Below are 19454 nucleotides of genomic sequence, written 5' to 3' on the forward strand. Positions count from 1 at the left end.
TTACATAAACTGATCAACACATAAGTTGGCAAAACTAGTCAACCCAGCTCCCTCCTATGACACAAACGCCTTGATATGTCTTTAACCTACGCTATAATTAGTTGTTTATACCAGTTCTCTAATAAGAAATTTGTAGAAGCTAGTGACTATGTCCTCCTCATAAATGTATTCCCAGAGCCCAACAGTACGTTTAAAAAAAAAAAAGCTGCCTGAAAAATACACACTGATAAGAACAGGACACATAACATAAAACAATACAATGTATGAATTTATTCATATAGGACCACCAAATAGAATGCCTGAGAGGGTTCCACTTATTTAAATTCCTATTTACAGACCAACTGGCAAAAACAACAGAGGGACCAAAAATATAAAGGTTATATGCAAAACAGAATTTTAATAAATAATTAGCAAATTACATGCAATGAGAAACTGTACATTCATCAATCTGAACCTTGCAATGGTTCAGATGGTTCAAGAGGACTGATATGACGGGAGAGAAGGTGAAGGAAGACAGATACAATGTCCTGAAGCCAAAACTTTAGCCTCCTCAACACTCCATAAAATACTTTTATTCTCATTCACCAAAGAGAACACACTCTGGCTTACTTATTCAAAGCAAGGTGAGTTCAAAATGTTTGAATCCTTATGGATCCTCAAAGTGCTACTCACAGGTAAACATTTTGCTTAAGAAGAAAAGACAGTTCTGAAAAAGAAACCCGAACCACACTGAATGTGTCTGCTCAGGCCTCCCAGCAAAGGCCTCTGTCCTCCCCAGTGCCCGGGGACAGTCCTGCCCCAGCACCCAGCCCAGCCTGGCAATCCCTTATTGACTCCAATGTATACATACAGCACTCTTCATTCACTAGACAGAAAAGCTTATAAGGCCAAACTATCTTTTCAGACCCAGTCCACGCATTCATCGAACAAATTAAATGAATTAATTTGCCAGTGTTCAGACTAGTCCAGTGACCAGTTAAGAATCAAGGCCTGGCTGAATCTCGGGACACCTGTACCCTCCGTCAGAGTACCTGGATTCTAGTATATGCTTCACTCCCAATTCTAGCTTCCTGCTAATGGGGACCAGAGAGGCAGCAGTTGGTGGCTTAAGTACTTGGATCTCATTACCATCCACAGAGGGGACCCACAGTGAGCTCCAGGCTTCTATCTTCAGCCTGGCCCAGTGGTAGCTGTTGCAGGCATTTGGAGGGAAAGCCATCGGAGGGAAGATCTCTCCCTCCGCCCCTACCTCTCAGATAATTAAAATGACTTAACTATAAAGGGCTCACAGGGTCCATGTTTTACTAAGAAATCAATGCAGTGCTTCTGTTTAGGTATTAATACCAACATGAACTTCTGAGATAAACAACCCAGCCTGTCACTGTAATTCAACTTCAACTGAGTCAAGATTTGCTGAGTACTTGCTGTGCACCATGTGCCATGCAGATAACAGAAGGCACGCCTCTCCCCCTGAAGGGGCCTCCAAGAATGGCTACCCTCAAACCAGAGATGTTCAGACAAAAACACAGTGTGCTGTGCAGCATGGAATGTGCACAGGGCAAGAGTGACTCCCAACATCCCACAGCTGTCTTCACATGGCGAGGACGTGGCCACCATTCTATTATCAGGGGGACCACACTTCTTTCCCAATTTGCCACTAACTTCAGTTCTCTAAGGCATGCTCTTCCCATCAGAATAAGAAGGTATGGCAGGGCCCGGTGCGGTGGCACAAGTGGTTAAGGTCCTCGCCTTGCACGCCCGGGATCCCATATGGGCACTAGTTCTAATCCTGGCAGCCCCGCTTCCCTTCCAGCTCCCTGCCTGTGGCCCGGGAAAGCAGTCAAGGACGGCCCAAAGTTTTGGGACCCTGCACCCACGTGGGAGACCCGGAAGAGGCTTCTGGCTTTGGATCGGCATAGCATCGGCCCGTTGCGCTCACTTGGGGAGTGAATCATCGGATGGAAGATCTTCCTCTCTGTCTCTCCTCTCTGTATATCCGCCTTTCCAATAAAAAATAATAAAAATAAATCTTTAAAAAAAAAAAAGAAGGTATGGCAATATTTTTATTAGCCAAAAAACGAACTCACAAGCAACATGTTGACATATTATGACATTGGGCACATACAATTTAAATCTTCTACAATCTTTGATTGTATAAAGGAAAAATCCCCTTATAACCCAGCACATTTCTTAAAGCCAGCCTTCTGAACATGGGATTCCTAGGGTGTGTATATCTACACAGATAGTTGTTGCTTTATTACCAGTTTCTCCCTGGCTCCTGGCCAAGTTCCCTTTGTTGGCCCTTCTGCCTCTGCCTTACAATCTCCTCCTGTGGACTTCTTTTCCTCCATTCTTTCTGTAGAAGCCCAAACATGCCTTATGTTTTCAAAAATATTTTTTTAAGCTACCATGTGCAACATTAGCAACACCTATGGGGGCAGATTCAAGCCACAGCTGATCTGCTTCTGACCCAGTTCCATGCTAAAGGAATGAGAAAAGGAGCAGAGGGATGACCCAAGTCCCTGCACCCCTGCTCCTCACGCCGAAGACTCAGAAGGCTCCTGGATCCTGGACTGGGTCTGGCTCAGCCCTAGCTGTTGTGGTCACTTGGGAAGCAAACCTGTGGGTATCTGTCTTTTCCTCTCTGTAACTGACTTTCAAATAAATAAATCTTTGTATTTTTAAGTTCCTTTTCAGATCTTAACTGATGGCACTTCCAGGCCCTCTCTACTATCTTTGAAAGTATCTTTCTGTGCTAACACTCCTCAGGTCTTAGAACACTCGCACTTACAGTGAACCATAAAGACATCAACATGCCCAACTAGCAAAGATTATCCCATACATCAATCCGTAGGAAAAGAACTATGACACTGAAAGCCAAACACGTTCCCCCAGAATAGCTGGCATCCACCATGTGCTCTCATTTCCAAAGTAGTCTTTAACATAACAGTGAGCTACTTGGTGTTAACCTAAATGAGGCAAAATTGTTTACTTCTTTGAATTTTTCTCAGTGCCTTAAATAACCTGTCTGCAACTGAGTTGGGCATGGGTCTGTTACAATTCAGGTTAGTCTCCCTCTGTGAGCCAGATCTGGGCAATGTTCCAAAACATTCTCCTTGCTGACTGAGAGTTACTGTAACAGTATTGTTGTGGCCAGTTATGGAAATGCTTCCAGGAATGTGCTACTGGAAGTTTAAGTGCACAGCATCATGCACATGTTCCAGAGATAGTCACTTGGGGACATTTCTCTATTAGAGCCAGTACAAGCATATACTGCAACAGAATGCAAAATCTGCCTACATTAATCAAATAAAACACTTTAAAGAAATGGTCCCCTTCTTGGGGTATCTTCCCTTATCCCCCAGTAACTGTTCAGTAGAAAGCATAAGAGTGCTGACAGTTAATCCAAGACACAAAATATCCATGAAGTTTCTCTGGCTGGGTATAAGGAATGGGAAAACAGAGACATAAACCAAAGGAAATGGCATAAAGAGGAGATTTTAAAAAGGTATGGCATCTTCTCTGTAAACTTATCAGAAAACTAACACTTGCATAGTACTATGCAAAGTGCCTGTGCATAAGAATTCTATTAAACACAGCATGCACACTGTAGGTGAGCAAAGTCCACAATCAAATAATGTGCCCCAGGTACATACAGTTATTAAATGATAAATATGTGAAGAAAAGCCATTCATGTGCAAAGCCTTCACCTCATCTATTCAGCAAGCACACGCCCTCAGGCAGTAAGTAATCAGTCAGTTGGAAGAACAGGTGCTCAGCCAACTGGGTTCAGGGCCTTAGGACCGTGGCCAGAGGAGGGCGACAACCTGGACCTCACTCCCACAGCAAGGACAAAGTGCTGAGTGATGTGGCCAATGTTTGATGATCTGTTACACAGGGCATATCTAACTCATTTTCACTTACAGGTGTGCCAGCAGCGGCAAAGCAGAGAGGAACAGCAGCAAAAAGTGTCAGAAACACCTCCTGGCTTGACTGTGTACTCAAACTGGCACTATTGGCCTATTGATATTCAATAGTTAGGGGACAAATAAAAGTCTAGTTTGTTTTTACTGCAGCTCAGTGCAAAAGAACAGTAAAAGAAATGATTAAAATTCTTATTCAGCTTGCATACCAACCTCTGGCTTAAATTAACAACTATATTGGAATTCCATCAGTAATTATTTAAACATACAAAGATGAGAGTCGTAATAACACAAAACAGGCAGGGAAGCAAAAATGATAGCCTAATTGCTTAGAGCTGCTGCACTGTGCATAAATTATTCTGCCAACACTGAGTACATGTAAACCTCCACAAAGGATTCTGGTTAAAGGTCAGCGAGAAAACCCTGGGCCCACAAGTGTGACATTTGTCAGAGAGCACTGACAGTGCTGACGTGAGGGGATGACACTGCTGAAGACCTGATAGGAAAAAGAGCACACACAAGGAGTGACCAGTTGCTCCATGTGATCAGCAGTGACAAAGAACATAAGAGCTCAGCTGTGATAAGTGGAGAGGAAAGATAGCATGACACAAAGAAAAAAATGAAGCATAAGATGGCTGCCCTTACCTAAAATTATATATGTGTAGTAAATCTTCACAAATTTTGAAGGTGCTTGCAGATTTGCAAATGCAACACACCCAAAATTTTCAAATCAAACTTCTGCAAGCTAATCCATAAAGAACAATTTGAATCGCACCTGGAATTGAAATAACCTAACTACCTCTAAATGAAATGCATGACAAACTAGAAATATCAGCACATTAGAAAAGTATAGGCCCGCAGTCCCATGGTTCCTAATAATACATTTTAGTGTATGTAGGTTAAGGAGAAAATCCAACACATACCATTCATCGTCACCATTTTACTTTACTTTTAAAGATTTATTTATTTTATTTTATTGGAAAGGCAGATCTGATTTATGGAGAGACAAAAAGATTCTGCATCTGCTGGTTCACTCCCCAGATAGCCACAACAGCCAGAGCTGAGCCCATCTAAAGCCACAAGCTTCCCCTAGGTCTCCCATGTAGGTATAGGGTCCCAAGGCTTTGGGCCATCCTCCACTGCTTTCCCAGACCATAGGCAGGGAGCTGGGTGGGAAGTGGAGAAGCTAGGACAAAAACCAGTACCCATATGGGATCCTGGCACTTGCAAAGTGAGGATTTAGTCACTGAGCCATAGCACCAGGCTCCATTTTTCATCATAAAAACAAAACATAGAAAAGAATGACACTGAAAGCATTCAATCATGTTCACCAGCTTTCTTTAAGATGTTCACATCCTAACCTCAGGATCCTGTTAAAATGTCATTTGGCAAATAAAATTAAGAAAGGTTATTCTGGATATCTGGGTTGACCCAATGTCCCTCAAGTGCAAGAAAGACGAAAAAAAAGGATAGAGAAATCACAGCATTTACAAGGACTTAGCCTGACAATGCTGGCTTTATGACAGAGGGGTCAAGCAACAAATCCTACCCTACATGCTCCAGAAATAAACACAGCTCTACTAGCACCATGATTTTAGCACAGTGAGACTCATTTCAGATGTCTGATCACCTCAACCATGAGATTGCTGTTTCCAATCACTAAAGGGCTTTAGGGCTAATTGTGGCAACAGGAGGAAACTAACACCATTTTTCTATTATTCACCAAGATTTTCTCTACAGCAAGACTTAGGGAATAACTACCCCTGACAATGACAGTCCCAGTTGTTCTAGAAAATAATAACTGATACAAATTCTAAATTTTCTGCTTCTGGGCATAGATTATCAGCAGCCAATGCATCCCGCCACTCTGAAAGAACCAAAGCTCAGGCAAAGTACACTAAATCAGAGTTTTCAGACAACCATTTGAGAACTAGAAACAAACAAGATGAGTCCAAAGATTGATCCAGCCTACTGTCCCCAACGTGCTAGTAGGTCACAGTTCAGGGAGAAGAAACTGGGAGAGTTAAGTGGACTTTGAAAGTTGATGAGGCAAAGTTGAGAATTCAAGGAAATCAAGGCAGTGAGAGTTTACACAAAAAAATACCAGCAAAAAAATACCAGCAAAAAAAAAAGAGAGCTGCACAGAGATCCTATAGTACTACTATTACTCAGGAAAACACTCATCTATGTGTGTGTGAGGTAACTACCCAAGAGCAGGGAAGGAATCACCCAAAAGGCTTAGAGCAAGCAGGAAACTGGCCTTCACACAGGGTCAACAGTAATCTCTGTTCCCATTGGAAAGATCCATTATTCAGAGACTTCGAACAGAGTACTCAGGAGGACCTTGCCTTAATTATGGGAAATACAGCATTGCTCCAGATGCACAGAAGGTATCTTAAAGGAAAACCAATTTTCCAAGAAACTTAATGGACTCGAAAATATTTACAGGAATACAAAAATATAGCACCCAACAAGATAAAGCTTGCAATGTCTGTCAATTACTCAAAGATTACCTATCAAACAAAGAAGGGAGAGAAACATAAGAACTGCTGGCCAACAAGACAGTAAAATATACATTTTAATATATGCACTATGTCCAAAAAGTAGAGAAATGGGAAATAGAATGAAATTACACTTCTGGGGCCAGCACAGTGGCTCAACAAGCTAATCCTCCAACTGCCTGCCAGCACAAGCATCCAAGGGCACCAGTTCATGTCCCGACTGTTCCACTTCCTCTTTTTTTTTTTACTGGATTGCAAAGTTTAATCATATGTACATCAAACTGTCCAAGGAAACACTTCAATTCCATTATGAACAACTGCTTTCTAACACACTCTAGACATAAGTCTATCTAAAAAATGTAAACAAACCAATAAAGTAAATATTAGTCATTTAGGTCCATTAAAACCCACCAATTGGACCTACCCGGAGTCTCTTAGGACCCGGATGAGGACAAGATGGCATGCTCGCAGGACAAAAATTGGTAGGCCTGGAAGGACATGCTGAAAGTGGTTTTCTTGCAAACTTCCCTTTCATCCCACTTGATACGCAGCATTCACAGCATCCTGGTTACACCATGGCAGCAGCTGCAGTGAAACAGGTGATATCAAAACACAGCTTTCTGGAGACATTTATCTCCAACCCAGGGAGCTTTATATTGTGTTTGCCGTAAATCTACGTATTCTTCTCTTCTGGATGACTATAATTGCAAAGTAGAACTTGCTTTGACATCGGATGGCAGGACCATAGTATGTTATCACCCTTCCATGGATATTCTGTATGAACATACCAAACCTATCCCTCGACCAGATCCTGTGCTTAATAATGAAGAAACACATGATCAAGTGCTGAAAACCAGACTGCAAGGAAAAAGTGAACACCTTGAGCAGGGACCCATGGTCGAGCAACTTAGCAAGATATTCTTCACTACTAAGCACCGCTGGTATCCTCATGGACATTATCACAGACGTCGTAAGAAGCTAGATCCTCCCAAGGACAGATGATGCTGAGGTTCTTGGGATCAAAGAAAAATGCTAGCCTGTGCTCCAATTTCCATTTGAGAAAATTCAGTCTGGTATCTTCACCTTATATGTTACATAGTAAAAAAATCATTAAATATTCTTTCATGTAAAAAAAAAACAAAACCCACCAATTGAGAGTGTTATGACAATCCATAAAATAACAAAAAATCTTTTGGAATTCAAAATTGCTGAAAGTTTTTGGACTCAAAACATTTTTAGAGTTTTTTTATTCATGTGTTTTCTGAAAAATATTACTATTATTTTCAAATAGTAAACCAACAGAGGTGTCAGCCAGCTCATTTTTTTAAAAGATTTATTTATTATTATTATTTTTTTTTATTACAAAGTCAGATATACAGACAGGAGAAGAGACAGAGAGGAAGATCCTCCGTCCGATGATTCACTCCCCAAGTGAGCCCAACGGCCGATGATATGCCGATCCGAAGCCAGGAGCCAAGAACCTCTTCCAGGTATCCCACACGGGTGCAGGGTCCCAAAGCTTTGGTCCGGCCTCAACTGCTTTCCCAGGCCACAGGCAGGGTGCTGGACGGGAAGTGGAGCTGCCGGGATCAGAACTGGCGCCCACATGGGATCCCGGTGCGCCCAAGGCGAGGACTTTAGCCACCAGGCCATGTCACCGGGCCTCACCAGCTTATGTTATACTTGCCCAGCAGAGTACCCAAACACAGACAAAATAAATACACCACTACAGCGATATTTTGCACTATCAACATGAAGCTTGCCCTCAACAATCACGTTACTGGTTTCAGAAATTAAAACATAAGTTGATTGCTGACAAGGAGGATTTAAATGACGTTAGGAATCTTACACAAGGTGCCAGCCACCACATGCAGGCACTCAAGAGTTAAAAACTAAACAAAAACACAACAAATTCTTCCTAGCTCCCCTCTACTTGTACCAAGAAATATAGGAAAAAGAAAGACTGTGGGATTTAAATTAAAAACAAAACAAAAACTAACTTAAGCTAAGTTACAGACTAGTTTGAGATGAAACAGATGTCTCACTGTAAAGGCCACAGTATCAAGTTTCTATTCACATTCTGCTCAAAAGTTCACATAAAATACTTTTATTTTACTATTAAAATATTAGTCATTGGTACCAAATGTTTCTTCACATTTTTGAAATTAACACAGCCTCACTAAAACAAACTCAGCCAAATCAACAATTCCTACTATCTCACTTCAAAATCCAGAAATGACTGTTCCACTTGTGACCCAGCTATCTCTTTATAGCAGTAGGGAATAGCTGAAGTCCTTGGAACCCTGGACCCAAGTGGGATACCAAGAAGAAGCTCCTGACTCCAAACTGGATCAGCTCTGAGCCAGCAGACAGAAAATCTCTGTCTCCATTTCTCTCTGTTAATCTGCACTACAAATAAAAAAATACTTTTCAAAAATTATACTTCTAGAAGAAAATTCAAATACTACAGATGAAAAAATATCTGATGGGATTAAAACCTTAAAACAGAAAAAAAATTAACATATGACAGATGAAAAAGTACTGTATGGGATTAAAAACCAAAAGCAAAGACATTACAAGAAAGCAAAATATCCCTCAAAACCAAGAATGGAAAACTCCTAAGTTAAAAAATTCCCAAAATACAATAAAAAGATAATATAGCCAGACTCTGGCACATGCTCAGAGCCAGATGGGCCAGCTAGTCCCAGAGACGGGGTCCTGGGTGGCGAGGCTTGGGTCTGGAGGTTTGGGCCCATTTGCCTGCCAAGTGTTCTGAGCCAGGTGGGCAAGCTAGTCCAGGAGACAGTGTCTGGTTGGAGGGGCTTGGATCAGGAGTCCAGGGAAACAATGATGCTGGCTGAAGCCCTCAGGCCACTCAGCGGTGCAATCTAGAGAGGGGATTGTGAGGGCTTTTAAGGGCAGACCAAAGCACCAGCCATGTGGGAGACCACAGGTATAGTAGTTAGGATCAACCAATACAGAATACCACTGACTGGGACACACTAAAGCTAGTGCTGGGGGTCTACCTGGCAGGGCTAGATAATAGTACCCACCAGTGAAAGTAAGAACAGGTAACATTAGACAAGGCCATGACATCAATAAACTTGCAAGAGAAACAGGTGTGGGTGGTGGATTCTATGGGAAATGTGTGTGCCCATCCCTGCAGAAAACTACAATTTCTGTTGGTTTGCTTGGAAACTGGGGATGGTGACAGGCTGAGCTAGGCTGAACTAGGCATGGCAATGGAACCCTCTGACACTCATGGATACTAAGGTTGAGTACAGGCTGGTTTGGTGCAGGCTGCAGCACCCTAAGGCACACCCAAGAATACCAAGTGGGGCAGGCCGGACCACCACATCCACCATCCATACATAGGCCAGGACAGATGGGGTAGTCTATGTCTGGTAAGGGCCTAGCACCGCTGGCATGTGCAAGATCTGGGAGTGGGTCTGGTGGGGGAACTTGGGAAACTCACCTGGTGGGACACAGCTTCTGCTGGTAAGCATATGATTCAAACCTGGGTATTGGGCAGACCTAGCAGGGTAGTTCCACCCATTGGCAAGTGTATGGGTTGGTTCTGGAAGGGGTCAGACCAGGCAGGGACAGACCAATTTTGGCTCACTGGCAAGTGCAAGAGCCAAGCTGGAGTGCAGGTCATCATGCTGGGCTAGGCTATCACACCTAGAGTTTGCATAAGTCAGGGATGAAAGCAGACTGGGCAGCGCCAGGCTGCAGCACCCACCAGCAAGAGTTGAGACTGGGGACAGGTTGGGTCAGGCCAAGCTGCAGTATCCGATGGCAAAGACCAGGATAGGGGATGGATTATGCTGAGCTGGGTCAGAGCAACCACTGCCACGTGCAAGAGATGTGGCAGGGAAAAGGTCTGGTTGGGGAACAAAGGGGATGCTCCAGGTAGGTTGTGGGACACACTGGTAAGTGCTAAAGCAGGAATGGGGATGGTAATCTGTGCTGGACCTGACTGCAGTGTCCCTCAGCATGGGTGTAGACTGGGTCTAGGGTATATCAGGTTGCCTAGACTTCAGCACCCAATAGTGTTCATAAGAGCCAAAGTGGGTATATAATGAGCTGGGCCAGGACTCAACTCCCATTGAACCACATGAGAGTTGTGACAGGGCGTGGAACAGGTATGGTTGGACTGTAACACCCAACAGTAAGAACTAGATTGGGTGTGGATCAGTTGGGCAAGATCACTATTCTTCCAGGACATGGGGGTGGATCAAGTCAGACTGGGCCAAGGACCAACCAACCAACGTGCGTGAGATCTGCTACTGGGAGGAGACCCAATAGAGGAGCTTGGAGAACTCCTTTGTCAGGATGCAGTTCCTGTAGGTGAGCACAAGAATCAAGACAAGGAGCAGCATAGATCAGGAAGGTTACAAGTACCTGCTGGTATATGTGTGGCATAGAGCTGGGGGCAGGTCAGGCTGGAACAGCTCATAACACCCACTGATAGATCAGAGAATCAGAATGAAGTATAGGACAGACCGAATCAGGCCCCAGCAACAGCCAGTTCACATTAGGGCCGGAACTGGGGACTGCGCCAAGTTAGGCAGGAGCACCTGCCAATGCAAGCTGGGAGCAGGGTAGACCAGACCAGGCTACAGCACCCAATGGCAAATGCCAAGGCAAAATGAGCATGAAAGACTGGGTCACAGTACCCAACAGCACACACAAGACTAAGGGATAATGGGGTGTCAGCCCAGTATAGGAGGAGTACAGACTCCCCTGCTGGGCCACTGTGCTTGCTGGTGAGCACGAGAGTTGGGACTGGGAAAAGACCAGACTAGGCAGGGCTACAACATGTATATGAACTAGGTTGGGGGGGAAAGTCATGTTGGGATAACCGACTGCATCCACTGGTTCAGGTATGAGTAAGGACAGACTGATTGGGCTTTGCTGCAAGATCAGCTGGCAAGTACTGGGACTGGGTGCAAGACCTGTCAAGCTTGACTGCAGAACCACCTGAAGAATGCAAGATCTGAGAGTGGGAGTAGGCTTAGTAGGGAAACTGTGGGCACGTTTCTGATAGGCTTCAACTCCCATTGGTGAGCATGAGAACCAGAGCTGGGGGCGGACCTGGCTAGACAGGTGGTGGCACCTGCTGGCATGAGTGTGGGTTGGAGGGTGGAGTCCACTAGGTTGAATTAGGCTTCAATGCCCAGTGATATATATGAGATCTGAATGGGATGTGGGACAGACCAGACTAGTCCACTGCACATGTTGGCAGGCACAGGAACCAGGGCTGGGGGCTGGTAGAGTAGGGGTTATCAAAGGACGCTGACTGGACTGTAGCTCCTGCTGGTGCACATATAAACACCAAGTATGCAGTGGGCTGGGCTGGGCTGGGCCACAGCACCCACTTGTTTGCAGAGAAAAGAGGACAGATCAAATTGATCAACTACCCCAGTGAAGCTTGACAGCAAATTTCTGGGTCAATAGAGACTCTGAGATGGCAGCATCAACAACATCTCAGAACTATTGAAACCACTTGAACAGAACCCTCGGAACATGTTCCACATCGGGGACCCTGGGATGACACTGGGTAGTAGTTCCCCATCCCTGGGTACTGAGGAGGCTGGTAGGTTGGGTGTGGTTTTTCTCCTTGTAATCCTCCCTCCCACAAATACAGGAAGAAAAAAGAAAATGTGTAAACAATGGTCTCGCCCACTTTCCTGATTCTCAACTCTTCCCACTCTAACCAACTATATAAACATCAGCAAAAATAAATTTTTTAAAAGCAATAATAAAAAGATAATATATCATGATCAAGTAAGAAAGACTGATAATTTACCTCCACAGACACAGAAAGAAGCAACCGATAAATTCAACATCCATTCCTGTTAAAAACCCTCACCAACTTAAGACATAGAAGTTCCCCAATCTAAAGGAAATTATCTACAAAAGATTGATGGCTAACATTATAATCAAACGCTAGAGACTGAATCCTTGCTCCAACAAGACAGGACATCCACTGCTACTAATTCTATTTACCACCATACTCGAAGTTCTAGGTAGTATAATCTCACAAGACAAACAGGATGCAAAATAGAAAGAGGAAGTAACATTGTATCCATCCGCAGACCTTATCATGGAAAAAGCAATGGAATCTACAGAAATGATAGCAGAAATAACAGGTCAGTTTAGCAAGATTACAGAATACGAAATCAGCACAAAAGCAACATATTTCTGTAAGCCAACAATAGGAAACAGATTTAATATCATTTAGAATAGAATAAAAAGGGCCCAGCATGATAGACTGGCAGCTAAATCTTCACCTTGCATCCATCAGGATCCCATATGGGTGCCAGTTTGTGCCCCAGCTACTCTACCCCATCCAGTTCCGTGTTTGTGGCCTAGGAAAGCAGCGGAAGATGACCTAAAGCCTTGGGACTGAGAAACCCAGAAGAAGCTCCTGGCTCTTGGCTTCAGATCGGCTCAGCTCTGGATAGATGATCTGTCTCTCCATCTCTAGTAAATCTGTCCAATAAAAATAAAGAAATCTTTAAAAATAGAATAAAAAACAAGCATAAAATACTGTCAGAATTCTAAAAATGTATGGAAGGTTAGCATTATGATGCAGTGGGTTAAGCCACAACTTGCAACATCAGCATGGCATTCCATACTATGGAGTACTCCACCTCTAGCTCCTTGCTAAAGCACCTGGAAGGCCACAAATGATGACAGAAGTGCTTGGGGCCCTGCCATCCACACAGGAAACATGAATGGAGTTCCTGACTCATGGCTTCATGGCTTTGGTCTTACTGGCTCAAGGCTATTGGTGGTGTGAGCCAACAGATGGAAGATGTTTTTATCTTGCCCTCTCTCTACCACTCTGCCTTTTAAATAAATAATTCTTTTGAAAAGAAAAAAAAAACATAACCATAAAAACCAAATAATATTGCTTAAAAAGCACTTAGAGACCTGAAGTGATGAAGAAAGTATCTCCATTCATACACTAGAAGAATAAATATTGTTAAGATATCAATTTTTCTCCACGGGGTCATTGCATTCCCAATCAATATCCAAATAAGTTATGTGCACAAGCTGATAAATTTAACCTGATGAAATGTAAAGGGCATAGAACAGGCTAAACAACTCTGAAAAAGAATATAGCTGGAGGACTCACAACCTGCTTTAACAACTATGGTAAATATACAATGGTCATGATAAACTAATGAGACAAAAAAAGACATAGAAATAAACACACAAATGTCTAATGCCATACCCCCCCACCAACGTCTGATCTCGGAAGCTGATCAGGGTCGGGCCTGGTTAGTACTTGGATGGGAAAAATAAACACACATGTAAAGGTAACAGATTTTCAACCATTGGCAAAAAACAATACAAAGAAAAAAGAATAGTCTTTGCAACACAAGGTACTTGAAAAGGACCAGCATGGCAGAACAGCAGGTAAAGCTGCCCTCTGTTCGAGAAACGGCTGCTCCACTTGTAATTCAGTTCTCTGATAATGCCCCTGGGAAAGCTGTGGAGGATGGCCCAAAGGCTTGGACCCCGTTTGGGACCCTGCACTCCCATGGGAGACGCAGATGAAGTCCCAGACCCTGGATTCAGCCTAGCCCAGCCACAGCTATGACAGCCATTCAGAAAGTGAGAACAGAAGATTTCCTTTATCTGCTTCTGCCTTTTGAGCAAATTAATATTAGACAAGAAAGAGAGAAGGAATGGTGGGAAGAAAAGAAGAAGAAAAGGAGAGGGAAGGAAAGTGAAGGGAAGGTAGAAAGGCACTTGAACAACTGGATATTCATTTGCAAAAATAAGCAAACCTAAATCCCTATCTCATGTCCATAAAAGACCTGACTCAAAATGAATCATTGTAAGAGAGGTCCACAACTATGAAACACTTAGAAGAAAATACAGCAAACAATCTTTGCAATCTTGAGTCAGAAAAAGATTTCTCAGCTACAATCCCAAAAACAGGACCTATGAAAGAATAAATTGATAAAGTTAATTAAAAGTATCTGTTCTGCCAAAAACACTTGGTAGAACAAAATGACAAGCTATGGCCTTGGAAGGCATCTTTGCAAATACATACCTCCAGAGGACTTGTATTCAGAATACAGAAAGAACTGTCAGATCTCAAAAACAAGAAAACAAGTAACCCAGCATAGGCGTGGGTAAAAGCTCTGAAGACAGACTTTTCACCCATAATATTTTAATGACAAATAAGCACATGAAAAGATGCCCAACATCATTATTCACTTGGGAAATGCAAATTCAGATTATAATAACCTACTACATTCACGTTAGAATGACTAAAATTTAAAAAGACTGACAAAGTGCTAAAAAAGATACAAAGAAATTGAAATTTTTTTCTCCCTAAGGAGAGAGACAGAGTCAGAGAGACAGAGAGAAGGAGGGAGAGAGAGAAATTTTCCATCTTTCGGTTCACTTCCCAGATGGAGTCCAAGGATGCAGCTGTCCTCCTGTGCTTTCCCAGGCCATCAGCAGGGTGCTAGATTGGAAGTGGAACAGCTGGGATGCAAACTGGCATCCATATGGGATGCCAATGTCACAGGCAGAGGATTAGGCTGATATGCCACCACACTGGTTCCACAACCAAAGCTCTTGCACTCTGCTGGTGGTACTGTGAAAACAGACTAGCAGCTTCTTAAACTAAACATACAAATATGACATTCTACTCCTAAGTCTATGCATAATACATAATGAAATATGAATGAATTCAGACTTACATATGAATCTTCTCAGAAGTTTTATTTGTAATAGCCAAAACATGGACACCAGAATAATTTTCAGTAACAGATGAACAAATAAATCATGATATATTCATACAATGTAATAAAACACTAAAGAAATGAACTATTCATTGGCTCAGTGCAGTAGCCTAGTGGCTAAAATCCTCACCATGCATGTGTCGCAATCATGTGGGTGCCAGTCCCTATCCTAGCTGCTCCACTTCCCATTCAGCTCCCTGCTTGTGGCCTGGAAAAGCAGCCAAGGATGGCCCAAGTGCCTTGGGACACTGCACCCGCGTGGGAGATCCGGAAGAGGCTCAGGGCTCCTGGCTTTGGATTGGCTCAGCTCCAGCCATTGTGCCCCTTGGGGAGTGAATCATCAGACGAAAGATCTTCCTCTCTGTCTCTCCTCCTCTCTGTATATCTGACTTTCCAATAAAAACAATAAATAAATCTTTCAAAAAATGAATGATTCATACAGAACTTGGATGAATCTCAAAGGCATTGAGAAAACATAACCAACCTCATAACCATATAATTTCAAAATTATATACACCTTATGGCTTAATTCACCTGACATTCTCAAACAACAACAAGGCTTCCAAGGCTGGAAGTGGACTGGCAGTAGGTGGGGATGCCCACATCTATTGGATGCTTGCTTGAGTTGAAGCCCTGGCTCTGCTTCAGATTCCAGCTTCCCAACGCACATCCTAAGAGCAACAGGCAATGGCTCACGTATTTGGGCCCCTGCCACGGGGTGAGAGACCCCTGGCCCAGTGCTGCTTTTATGGACATTGGAGAACTGAATCAACGGATAAAAGAGCTCTGTCTCACTTTCAGGTAGCTAAAACTAAGTAACGATGTAGACAGCAGGGGAGATAGGAGGGACTTTGGAGGAAAATGGAACAATTTTTTTTGTTTAGTAGCAGTACTAGTTGATACACAAGCATATGAATGCCTTAAATTTCACAGAACTATAAACAAAACAGAACTACTAATGCATAATGCAGATCCTGGAAGGCAACAAGTGGTACTTCAAATTACTGGATACTTGCACTCATATGGGGGAGCCTAGGTTGAGTTCCTGGTTCCTAGCCTCGGCATGGCCCGGCCCCAGAGACTGCAAGCATTCGGGGAGTGAATCAGCAGGTAAAAGCTCTCTCCCTGTCTATCTGCCTCTCTGATAAATCTATCAGCCACTCAGATAAATATTTTTTTTAAGTATAGTAAATATTTAACCAGTATCAGTCATCTATTATCAAGTATGATGCACTGTGGTGTAATTCTGTGTGCTACAGTTCTATACAACTAGCCCAGTAGTAGGCCTGTTTATACAGCACCACCACAAACCCGTGAGCAATGCTTGCCTAACACTTTACACCAGTTACAACAGCAGAATTCTGCTACTATAACCACAGGGCCCAGGAAGGCAAATGGGGTTCACTGGCGATCAAAATGTCGTGCAGTGAGTGACCATACCAGTGCCCACCTAGGTCCAACACGTTTGTCTGCTTATTTTTTTAAAGATTTATTTATGAAAGATTTTTATTAGAAAGCTTTTTATTAGAAAGGCAGATTTACTGAGAGAAGGAGAGGCAAACAGATTCTCCATTTACTAGTTCATTCCCACAATGGCCTCAATGGCCATACAACAAGCCATCCAAAGCCAGGAGCCAGCAGCTTCTTACACGTTTCCCACACTGATGCAGGGTCCCAAGCTCTCAGGTCATCCTCCACTGCTTCAATAGGCCACAAGCAGGGAGCTAGATGGGAATGGAATGGCCAAGACACAAACCAGTGCCCATGTAGGATCCCAGCACTTGAAGTGGGGAGATTAGTTAACTGAGCCATTGTGCCAAGACACATGTTTTAAAGGCTTTATTAGCCTGGCAGTTAAGACTCCCATTAAGACACCCTGACCCCATATTGGAGTAACTGGATAGAAAACCTTGTTCTGGCTCCTGACTCCAGCTTCATGTTTAAGCAGACCCTGGGAGGCAACAGTGATGGCCCAGGTAATCAATCAGGTTTTCTTCACCTATGTGGGGGACTAATTCTCTTTACAGGCACAAGATAATAACCCACTATATGGATGTACCATAATTTATTCAACCACATACAAGCATTTAGGCAGTTTTCAGTTTTTTGTTTTGTTTTGCTTATAGATAATAGATCTGTGAATAAGCCTGTGCATATGTATTTGCAATGTTGGGAGTGCATCCTCAGGATTAATTCTTAAAAATGGGATTGCTAGGTCAAGATATAAACATGCATACAGTACACATACTACACAGCTTGTTTCAAGGTTCTTTCCACCAAGGCTGTGATTTGAGCAGGGAGTGGGGGGAGCACAGTGCTATCACCAGCAAGGGGTGAACATATGAGCTTTCCCACAATCTCACCAAAACTGTTTGCAAAGTTTCTTAATTTTTGCCAGCTTAAAGTTGAAAATGGTATCTCATTTAGGCTTTTTCCCGCTTAGATGAAAAAGATTATTTTAAGTAGAATATTTAATAATCTTGAGACATAATTCACATACCATATACTTCGTCCAATTAAAGTATACTATGCAGTTACCAGTACACTCAGAGCTGTGCAAGCCACTGCCCCATCCATCTCCAGATCATTTCATCATCCCAAAAAGGTCGTGCTCCTTACTGTACTCCTCATACTCCCCAACCCCACTGTGCAATCACTAATCTAGTTGTGTTCTGTATAGACTCACCTGCTCTGGACATTTCATAGAAATATCTTCTGTACTCACAGGACTATCTGGTCTTTCACTTCAGGACTAATCTATGTTGAACCATGCATCAGCAGTTCACTATTTTTTATACATTCATAAAATATGAATTTTATAAATTTTAAAATAAATTTTTAAAAAGTCTTAATTTTATTTACCCATTCTTCAGTCAATAAACATCTTAGATATTCCACTTTTTTGGGCTATTATGAACATGTTGCTATGAACATCCTAGTACAGGCTTTTATACTTGCATGTCTTTGGGATAAACACATATGAGCAATGCATGTTCAGCATTTTCAGGAACAACCAGACTGCCTTCCAAAGCAGTTGCACCATCTACATTCCCAGGAGCAATACACAACATTCTGATGTCTCACATCCTTGTCAACACTGCTTATTACCTGTCTTTTTTATTACAGCTGTACTAGTGGGTGTGAACTATACTCATTTCAGTTTTCACTTCTGTTTCTAATAGTGGGCAAATGATGCTAGACATCTTTGTGTACGCTTACTGCCTATCTTCTTTAGAGAAATGCCTACCCACGGCCATTTAAATTCATTGTTAAGAGCTCCTTAAGTATTCTACATGTATCAACAATTTATAAAAATTTCTTCCATTCTATGGGCTGTGTTTTCACTTGCTCTACCACACAAAACTTAATTTTGATGATGTTAAATTTATCTATTTGCTGTTATTTGTGCTTTGGGTGCCATATCTAGCAAAGAAGTGCATTAGAAACTCGATGTCGGGCCCGGCGAGGTGGCGCAAGTGGTTAAGGTCCTTGCCTTGCACGCCCCAGGATCCCATATGGGAGCCAGTTCTAGTCCCGACAGCCCCACTTCCCTTCCAGCTCCCTGCCTGTGGCCCGGGAAAGCAGTCAAGGACAGCCCAATGCTTTGGGACCCTGCACCTGCGTGGGAGACCCGGAAGAGTCTCCTGGCTTTGGATCGGCATAGCATTGGCCGTTGCACTCACTTGGGGAGTGAATCATCAGACAGAAGATCTTCCTCTCTGTCTCTCCTCTCTCTGTATATCCGCCTTTCCAATAAAAAAATAATAAAAATAAATCTTAAAAAAAAAAAGAAACTCGATGTCTGTGGTAGACTAATTCATGTCTTCCAAGATGCCCTCATCCTAACCCCACCAACGGTGAATGTTACTTTACGCGACAAAGGGCAGCTGTAAATGTGATTAAGTCAAAGCTCTGGGGCCAGAGGGTTCCACACAGGTCAAAGGCAATCATGCCTAGAAGAACAGCAGGCAGCATGAGGATGGGAGAAGCCAAGACTAGGAGGACAAGGTGACACGAGGAAGGTGCCCACAGCCAAGGAATGCAGGACCTCTCCAGAAGCTGAACACTGAAGGGAAGAGATTCTTTCCTGAAGCATGAAAGAGGCACACAGCCCTGTCAGCACCTTAAGTCTTGCCCTCCGCTATGGGAAACAAATTGTGTGTGTGTGTGTGTGTGTGTGTGTGTGTGTGTGTGTGCGCGCGCGCGCGCGCGCACGTGCTTGCAGGCTGGTCTTGAGGATTTTACTCATTTATTTG

General features: G+C 43.1%; 1 protein-coding gene and 1 pseudogene across 1 annotated transcript in view; one reads left to right on the forward strand and one right to left on the reverse strand.

Moving 5' to 3' along the window:
* TMEM131 (transmembrane protein 131) overlaps positions 1-19454 on the reverse strand; it is a 157640-nt gene that overhangs the window by 128991 nt on the left and 9195 nt on the right. The gene's annotated exons all lie outside the window — the stretch shown is intronic.
* On the forward strand, positions 7000-7551 carry LOC121165194 (annotated as a pseudogene).

This window comes from Ochotona curzoniae, unplaced genomic scaffold (genome assembly GCF_017591425.1).
Source record: "Ochotona curzoniae isolate NIBS_2020 unplaced genomic scaffold, NIBS_Ocur_1.0 contig_883, whole genome shotgun sequence".
Lineage (NCBI taxonomy): Eukaryota > Metazoa > Chordata > Mammalia > Lagomorpha > Ochotonidae > Ochotona > Ochotona curzoniae.